The sequence below is a fragment of the Tenrec ecaudatus genome, chromosome X (assembly GCF_050624435.1).
Source record: "Tenrec ecaudatus isolate mTenEca1 chromosome X, mTenEca1.hap1, whole genome shotgun sequence".
Classification (NCBI taxonomy): Eukaryota; Metazoa; Chordata; class Mammalia; order Afrosoricida; family Tenrecidae; genus Tenrec; species Tenrec ecaudatus.
In genome coordinates this window covers 95,029,118-95,039,420 of record NC_134548.1, presented here as the reverse complement: position 1 = coordinate 95,039,420, position 10,303 = coordinate 95,029,118, and the positions used below count along the sequence as shown (strand labels likewise).

General features: G+C 39.9%; 1 pseudogene; it reads left to right on the top strand.

Annotated features, from left to right (window-relative positions):
• The first annotated feature begins 390 nt into the window (after window positions 1–390).
• On the top strand, window positions 391–1,000 carry LOC142433539 (prostaglandin E synthase 3-like; annotated as a pseudogene).
• The last annotated feature ends 9,303 nt before the right edge of the window (window positions 1,001–10,303 follow it).

Sequence of the window (10,303 nt, the reverse complement as noted above, 5' to 3'; positions counted from 1 at the left end):
GTGAGTTTTGCATGCATTTAAAAATATTATCAAACCGAGAAGTGAAGTAGAGTACCATATGATAGATAATTAGTTGTTATAATCGTATAAATAATGTTGGAGGATGCAGACATCTCTGCCTTTTAGGCATCATCATCAATAAACAGATGTAAAGTTGGTGTCTTCTCCCCTCTTGTGTAGCCAGGGGATGTTAGCTTCGGCCTGTAGTTCATTTCCTCAACAGGTCATCAAAAAAAAAAAAAAACCGAATAAAATACTCAACCAAAATTACACCTGTCCTAGACAGTTCACTGAAGGATTCTGAAAAGTGGCAGGATACAAGATCAGCATACGCAAATCAACCAGAGACTTCCTCCTGTCTCCAACAGCAGGAGCCGCCCTCTCGGCACAATGTGTTCTGGGGACGTGGAGAAAAAAAGAGGAGACTGCAAACACAGATTTGCCACCAGTGAGGAGGCCATTCCCCAGGCACTGCCATCAGAGAGGCCCTCCCACACACTCGCCCATTTCCTTACTCCATTCACTACAGAGCATGCTTCTGCAAATTGGTACCATTGAAGTGACTATGTCTTTATTGAATTTAATGTTGCAAATAGTAAAGATGTTCATGTAAATTTTGAGATGTCCCAACTTACATTCAGTTGTCCTGGAATAAGTGATAATTTTAAACACTGAAATGAATTTTTTTCTTTTTTTACTGTATTGATCCAAATGATTCTAAGCACAGAAGAACAGATAGATCAATATTATTATGCTCTTTACCAAAATGGAATTTGTCCAGTCATGGCCAAGTTTTACAAAAGTAAGAGAAAAGCTTAATTGCCTCATTGTTGACTTCAATAATTAGAAAGACTGGGAAGATGACTCAGTGGAAGGCCTGTCTAATTTTGACTGTGTCTCTGAAATAATGAACAACATGGGGATGTAGATTTATCAGAAGCAGATGGAGTGGATGATTACTCAAAAGACCGTGATTATAAAAATGCCAAACCTTGAGTAATAAATATCACTGAGGTTTTGATAAATAAAAATAACTTCTGGGAGATTTAATAATTGAAAATAATTCCTGACTTTATAACTCTAAAAGCAGATGCTGTACTTGCCTTTTTAACCCATTTTCAAACCGTTATAAAAAAAGACTTCACTAATGCTTGAAATATACCATTGTATGGGGGAAATTTTATGTTATCTAAGACTATAATTTCATGCATGAACATTTTCCAGACTTCTGTGAAGCCGTTGAGAGCTTAGGCAATTAATTCAGCAGTTGTGGTAAATACAACATTTCACCTGTCTCCTTTACTTCATAACATAGATGCTGACATATAAGAGGAATCTCTCAGTTAGGGAAAGATAACTAAAATTTAGATTTTAGTATATGTGTCAAAATGACAAATAAAGTGGCTGGCACCATAAACTTGTAACCTGCTCTTTCTCTGGTATACCTTTCACATTGTTCCACTATGGTTTTGTTTTTCTAGAAATTTACTTCCCATAATTTTATGTAAGTCATCACTTGTCAGTGTTCCAAGTGTATCCTAATGGAATCTAGCGAAAACCCTAATTTAGATGGCTTTTAAAATCCATATATTTGGTATTATTTGACCCTTAAGGTTTTACATTCATACTATGGAAGACAAAGAAAGGTTCTACATTGTTGCTTGAGAGCCTATACATTTATACCAAATTTTCATTATCATTGTCAGTGTGGCAAATATGTGAAAATATGTTAATACATTATTGGATGCATTTACATTCAGTTGCCTTGAAGGAAGTAATAATTTTAAACATTGAAATAAAATTTATCTTTTTCACTATATTGATCTAAATGACTCCAAGCATAAGTAAGCAAGCAGATAAATCTTATTATGTTTTTTATTTTGTTTTTTACAAAAAGGGAATCTATCCAGGCATGGCCAGAGATCTTTCTTTCTTTTTCTAAATTCACTTTATACCAAGGCTGAAAACCTCAATTTGTGTTCATGACAATGGGTATTTTTTTAATATCTACATTTTTCTAATAAACTGTTGAGATTCTTCTTGGGTGTCCTTTTAAGTGTCTAGTTTACTGTAATGTCATGTATTATTGGCATTTACTGGAATGAAGTTTATATATTTGTGGAAGAATTTGGGAATATTTCTCTGAAAGAAGAGGTTTGCTGTAAGGTTCCCAGGAAACCTTTTTAAAGTGGATATATAATGGCAATTATAGATGTGCTTTTCAACAATGGGAAAAGAAATTTTTTGTTGTTTGATTAAAATTAAACCCTTCTGCATTATCTTCTGATGACAAGCCTGGGCAGGGGCAAAATCTGATGAAGCTGCAGACCCTGTATGACAAGCCTTTAGCTTATCAGTTCAACTAACACATATGGGGGCTAGACATGGTCCATCCATCTTGCCATTGCAACCATATGGAGAAAATAAATTGTGTTGACACATTGCATATGAAAGTTTCTAACCAAGTATGTATTTAGAAAATAATGTTCAAATAAATTATGTTTGGGTGCAGATACATAGAAGGAATAATGCACAAGCATCATAGTGATGTAAGATAAATACAAGGGGGGTACCCCTCTAAACCCAGAATTGTGCTGGGCAGAATGGGGTTTTTGTACTCTGCATTTTTCCCTGATACACGGGCATTGAGCAACTCACTCTGTGTTAGTGCAACCAATGGTGTCACCTGGGAAAATTTTTCTCCAGTCACAGTGAATTTTTTTGATAAAAGCAGTTTACTCGAACCTCGTTGTTTTGTGATGACTGATGTAAGAGAACAGTGTGCAGCTGTGAAATTTTGTTTCCTGCTCAGGAAAAGCTCCACAAAAACTGTTGTGATGTTGAGCACAGCGTGCAAGGACAAGGCAATGGGAAAAGCTCAAGTGTATGAGTGGTTTTCTCATTTCAAGAAAGGTGAAATGTCATCTTTAGTATGGATGACAACTCCATGTAAAGAAGACCAAAATCCTCACATCTGGAACAATAGGGTAACATCATGATAAATGGAGAAAAGATGAAAATTGTCAAGGATTTTATCTTACTTTGAATCAACAACCGATGCCAATGGAAGCAGTAATCAAGAGTTCAAAAGATGAATTACATTAGTTAGACCTGCTGCAAAAAGCTGCTTAGAATATTGAAAAGGAAGGATGTTTCTTTGAGATACAAGAAGCACCTGACTGAAGCTTTGGTACTTTCAATAGCCTTCTATGTATGTGAATATTGGACAATGGGGGACTTCCGGGAAGATGGTGACTGAGTAAAAAAAATACAAACTCCACAGAAATCAGCACAGGAGAGTTACTAAGAAGGAAATTCCACACTGCCGTGTCACAGGAGGAGCATCATCAAGATAAGTAGGCACATATACACTAGGTTTTGAGGAGCTGGGGGCTTTTGGCTTACCACAGTTGAAGTCAGCTAGAGTCTAACCTTAGCCCCACCACTGTCTTGGCTAGTGGCAAGATCATTTGGAGGTGGCATAAGGACTTTTTCTCAACACAGCCACAGCTTGCCGCTGCCTCAGGACAGGGATTGACGCCTCCAGCCCCATGGACAGGGATCAAGGCTCAGCTATATTGTTACTTTTGTTTCCCTCTCTTCTCTCTGTTCCACACAGTCTCAATGGGCTTAGATTTTTTTCTCTTTTTTCTTTTTTCTTCCCTTTTCTCTCACAAGCCATTGCCAACCTCCAGACCACAGAGCTCCACCCTCTACAGTGAAACCCAAGTTTGGGGAAAGCACACCCACCCTTCACCAAGGGATATCCTACCCAACTTCTTCTGGGGGAAAAACTCCCTCTATTGCTGGGCTACTCCTACCCATCCACTGTGGTTCCATGTGACTGAGGGAACTTCCTCCCACCTGTGATTTTGCCTCACACGGCCTTCAAGCAGCTCGGCCAACACTCGCCAACATTTCATGCTGGTGTGGGAACCTCTGCCCAACCTCTGCAGCGATCTCTCTGAATAAGGCAATTCTGCCCATCATTCATTGTGCTCTACACAAAAGTGGGCAACCCATCAGCTTTCTGTGGCACTCCTGTTGCAGCAAGTACCCCCACATGCCCTCTATGATGCCCAAATCTGCTGTGGGACACACCATCATGGCTTCTTGTGAGATCAACCAGTGAAGTACAATCCTTATGAGTCCACAACAACCCAACCAACCTCCTTTAGAGGACTGTCCAACTTGCCCTCCAAATAACAGAATACTGGTTGCCTATGGAAACTGAGGCCTCAGGAGATAAAGTGGTAGGCCAATTTCATAGTGAAATTAGCTGAAAGCAGTTTGAAGAAGCATTCCTATGAGTCTCCCACAGAGAGTCAGTGCTCTTTGACTTCCTGGGAAATGGTACCTGGCTCCTCCAAAAGAATACAACGCAAACAGCAATTAGCCTCAACAGCCTCAACAACAGCAACAACAACAACAACCAAAAAAAACAGGGGAAAAAAGGCAATGGCAGGAGGTGTCCTGAACCTAATGACACACATAGAAGAAGCAGACATTGATCTGTCACAGAAAGAAATTTTCAGAATGCTGCTTGCAGTCATACAGGATATGAGGGAAAAAATACAGAAAAAGGCTGAAATGATACAAGAGATAAAGACCAAACACCAAAGTGTAATACAAGGGCTTAGGGCAGAGACAACAAAACCAGTAGCAGACTCACGGATTTAGCCAACCACTGGAGGAGGCAAAGAAATACACCAGTGACCTAGAGGACAGCCAAAGAAACTTTAACAAACATGAACAAAAATCAAATAAGACTGTCAGAGAAGCTGAAGAAAACTTAAGAGCTATGTCTGATGCTATGAAGAGGAACAATATCAGAATAATTCAATTTCTGGAGGAAGACATAAGAAGGAAGTCATCTGCAATGAGCGAATTCTTGGAGGAAAACTGCTCCAGCGAAATGAAAGAAAACCAGGCAACCATTCAGGAGGTTGAAAGAACACCAGCTAGACTAAAATGCAAGAAGAAGTCAACAAGGCACATAATAGTTAAACTATACAACTTTGAGGAAAAGGAGAACATCATGAGAGCAGGTAGGGAAAACAAGCAAATACATAAAGGTTCCCAAATAAGAATATGCTCAGACCTATCAGCGGAAACTATGAGAAGGAAAATAACTATCAAGGAAAATAACACACACCCAAAAATAATCTATCCAGCCAAATTAGAGATCAAGGTAGATGGAGAAGTAAGAAACTTCCCAGACAAGGAAAAATAAAGAATGTGTTAGAAGAAACACAGCCCTATGAAAGATCCTTGCCAACCCAGCATATGCAAAAGAACAGCACTCACCAAGGATAAATAAGAGACTTCCACATAGAGCAACCCCACCAAGAGGCCAAAAAAGAGAAAAGAGACCCAAGATAGCATTGGCTTAAAGGTGGAAAGAAGTCAAGAATGAACCACGCACATACCACACTGAAAAGAAAGGGAGGTAGAAAAACACCCAACACAAAGGTATAAGATGACATCAAAGTGTCCACAAATGGAGATAATAACCCTGAATATCAACGGACTGGATGCAGGCATTAAAACACTGGGGCCAGCAGACTGGCTTAGAAAACACAACCCATCCATCTGCTGTCTGCAGGAGACACATCTCAAGAACACAGACAAAAATAGGCTGAGAATCAAAGGCATACCAAGAAAACAGCAATTCAAAAAAGCAGGTGTTGCAATCCTAATCTCGGATAAAATTGACCTCAAAGTGCAAACCATTAGAGAGATAAAGAGAGATACCATATAATGCTCAAGGGAATGGTAGACAAAGAAACACTAAGCATTTTAAACAAATATTTCTGGAATGAGAGAACCGCTGAATACATCAACGAAATGTTCCAAAAGAAGAAAAAAGAAATCACAGCCTCAAGAATTATAGTAGGTGACTTCAATACACTGCTCTCCGAGAAAGATAGTTCACAGGGAAATAAACTCAACAAGGAGTCTAGAGATCTAAACATTATAATTAGACAATTTGATCTAATAGATATTTATAGCGCTCTTCTTCCAAATACAAAAAAAATCACATTCTTTTCAAGACAACATGGAATGTATTCAAAGATAAACCAAACACTGGGGTATAAGGTGAATTTGCATAAATTTAAGCACATTGATATCATACAGACCTCTCTCTCTGACCACTGTGCCATAAGACTGGAAATAAACAAAAGGAAGACGAGGAAAACAAGAGCAAACAGTTGGAGCATGAATAACTCTCTATTGCAAAAGGACTGTGTACTGACTCAGATCAGAGATGAAATTTGGAAATGTACAGAAACCAATGAAAATGAGAACACAACGTACCAAAAGTAATGGGACACAGAAAAGACAGTTATCAGAGGAAGTTTCATAGCAATACTTGCACACATGAAAAAGGAAGAGAGACTTATGTCTTCTATGCGCTCACAAAATTTACAGCAGAGTCAACAGGACAATGCTACTAATAGTAAAAGAAAAGAAATAATAAAAATCAGGGCTGAGATTCAGGAGAGGGAAAATAAGAAAACTACGGAAAAAATCATTGCTGCTAAAAGTTGGTTCTTTGATAGGATAAACAGAATCATCAAACCGCTGGCAAACCTAACAAAAGAAGGGAGGGAACAATTTTCAATAGGAAGAATGAGGGTCCACAGACTGGAAAAACATCTTTAGCAATGACACATCAAACAAAGGCCATAGTACTAAAATATACAATACTCTGCTGGCTTCCAAAAAAAGATAATTGCCCACCGATGAGTTGGATGAAGAACCTGCACAGTAGTTTCACAAGCGCATAAATCTGAGTTTCCAATAAACATATGTGAAAATGTTCCTGATCATTAGCCATAAGCGAAATGCAAATTAAAACAACAATGAAATACCACCTAACACCCTCAAAATTAGCCCAATTCAAAAATTAAAATGCAACAGTTGTTGGAGGTGCTGTGGGGTGATGGGAACTCTCATCCATTGCTGGTGAACCTGTAGGTATGTGCAGCCACTATGGAAATCGATTTGGTGATATCTAAAACAGATGGAAGTCGAGCTACCAAACGATCCAGCAAACCCCCTACTGGGCATATACCCAGAACAGGCATGAAACAAATCACAGCCAGACATCTGTGTTCCAGTGTTCATTGCAGCACAGTTCACAATTGCAAGGAGTTGGAAACAGCCCAAATTTCCCTCAACAGATGAATGGATTAAAAATCTGTGGTACTTACATACAATGGAGTACTACACATTGCTAAAAAGCAGTGATGAGTACGTGAACACATCACCACATGGGAAAAACTGGAGGAAATTTTGCTAACTGAAGTAAGACAAGCACAAAAGGCCAAGTATGTCATGACTCCTCTGAAGTAAGCTTAAAAAATGCAAGAGGGGCATAAGGAAAAAGCTACTGTACATAAACATGCCTGGGGTGAGGTCCAGGTAGTGTGGCAGGAGCCATACTAAATCCAAGGATACATATGGTAGCCAACCAAAAAAGGAGCGGGGGAAGAGAAGAAAAAGAAATGGGTAGGGGGGGAAAGGGCACTAACCCACCCAAGGGGAGGATATTGTTTATATCTCCACAGGGAAAGAGGGACCAGACTTCAACCCGGTGCTGCAAGATGTGAATAAAACATACTGTTATTAAGCAGGGAATTACTAGAGAGGTCTGAGGGTCTGGCCCCAATTCCAACTATGTGGACAGGTACCCCTTTTCCTGGAAAAATTTACTTCAGAGGATATCACTAAGGATACAGATCAGCAAGAGGGACATGTCTGATCAGAGCACATGGGAGCAAATGAAGGGGGTGAAAGAGGGAATGGAGTACATCATGGCCCACTAAGCCTTGAGGATGATATTCCTGCTCAGAGCAGCCAATCCACCCAGGACCACATGACCCACTCCACTATGAGATATGAAATCGCTCACTGACCCATATCCTTATGAGGGATAGCACTGGAGACGCAATGTGGGAATTTCACCTGATCTGACCCTACCACACCGAGGCAAAATTCTTAAGGTATGCAACAGAACAGCAAGAGGAGCAGAGAAAGGAAATCCAGAGGGGATACCAAAAATCAACTTTGGGGTCAGGGTATGGCATTCATCAAACTTGATTGGAAAACACTCCTAAAGGTCAACAAACAGAACTTCAACTATTTACAGGCTTTTCTTTTTATGTAATTGGTTTTTTATTGTTGTTTTGTTTTCTTATGTTGCTTTGTTTTGCTCTGTCTTGATTTTGTGCATATTAGTATCTCTGCATGTCTATCTAGATAAGATTGGCTGGATAAACATCTGGAGGAGAAAACAAAGGGACCAACGGTTCTGAGGAGACACGGGAGAGGGGGGTGTGGGTGAAAGGAAGTGGTGTTAATAAACGCAGGGACAAGGGAACAAAAAGCAATCCAAAATTAGTGGCAAGGAGGGTCTAAGAGGCCTGGCAGGGCTTGATCAAGGGCAATGTAACCGAGAGGAATTACTGAAACCCAAATGAAGGCTGAGCATGACAGTGGGACAAGAGGAAAGTCAAAGGAACTAGAACAGGCATCCTCAAACTATGGCCTGCAGGCCCCAACCAGCCCGCCGAGGACATTTATCCAGCCTTCCGGGTGTTTTTTCCCTGTTTTGTTTTCTTACTTCAAAATAAGATATGTGCAGTGTGTATAGGAATTTGTTCATAGTTTTTTTAAAACTATAGTCCAGCCCTCCAACAGGTCTGAGGGACAGTGAACTGGCCCCCTGTTTAAATAGTTTGAAGACCCCTGAACTAGAGGAAATAACTGGGAGCAAAGGGCATTTATAGAGGTCTAAATACAGGCATGTACACATGTAAATATATTTATATATTATGATGGGGAAATAGATCTATGTGCCTATATTTATAGGTTTAGTATTAAAGTAGTAGATGGACTTTAGGCCTCCACTCAATTACTCCCTCAATGCAAGAACACTTTGTTCTATTAAACTGGCATTCCATGATGCTCACCTTCCCGACATGATTCGCTGAAGACAGATAGGGTGCATAAGCAAATGTGGTGAAGAAAGCTGATGGTGCCTGGCTATCAAAAGATATAGAGTCTGGGGTCCTAAAGGAAAAAAGATAAACAAGCGACCATCTAGCTGAGAAGCAACAAAGCCCACTTGGAAGAAGTACACCAGCCAGTGTGATCACATAGTGTCGATGGGATCATGTATGATCCATCAAAGAACAAAACATCATATCTTCGTGAATGAGGGGTAGTGCATAGTGGGGACCCAAAGCCCATCTATAGCCAACTGGACACCCCCTAACAAGAGGGTCTGGGGAGGAGATGAGCCAGTCATGGTGTAGTGTAGAAACAACGAAACATACAACTTTCCTCTAGTTCTTTAATGCTCCCTCTGTCCCACTATAATTATTACAATTCTACCTTACAAATACGGCTAGACTAGAGGATGTATACTGGTATAGATAGGAACTGGAAACACAGGGAATCCAGGACAGATGAACCCCTCAGGATCAGTGGTAAGAGAGGCAATACCTACAGGGTGGAGGGAAAGTGGGGTAGAAAGGGGGAACCGATCACATCGATCTACATATAACCCCCTCCCTGGGGGACAGACAACAGAAAAGTAGGTGAAGGGAAATGTTGGATAGTGTAAGAGATGACAAAATAATAATTTATAAATAATCAAGGTTCGTGAGGGAGGGGGATGCAGGGCAGTTGGGGTAAAATGAGTAGCTGATACCAAGGGCTCAAGTAGAAATAAAGTGTTTTGAGAATGATGATGGCGATAAATGTACAAATGATGGATTGTCATGAGTGTTGTACGAGCCCCCAATAAAATTATATATGTTTGTGTGTATGAAAAGAAAATTGGACAATGAATAAGGAAGACTGAAGAAAAATGGATGCATTCTGGAGAAGAATATTGAAAGTATGGACCGCTAAAAGATTAAATCAATCTGTCTTGGAATATATATGGCCAGAGTCCTCCTTATAGGCAAGGATGGCAAGAATCCTCCCTAGAGGTAAGGTTGGCAAAGATGGCGAGATTTGTCTCTCATACTTTCGACAAATTTTCAGGAGAGACCAGTCCATAGGGAAGGCATTACGCTTAATAAAGAAGAGGGGCAGCAAAAAAAGGAAAAGCCCTTAATGAAATGGATTAACAGTGTCTGTAACAATGGACTTAGGCATTGGAACAATTTTGAGGATGGCAAAGGACTTAGCAGTGTTTCATTCTGTTGTGCATAGGGTCAATATGGGTCAGAACTAACTTGATGGCAGCTAATGGTAATAACAGATAAAAAATGAAATAGAATCATGC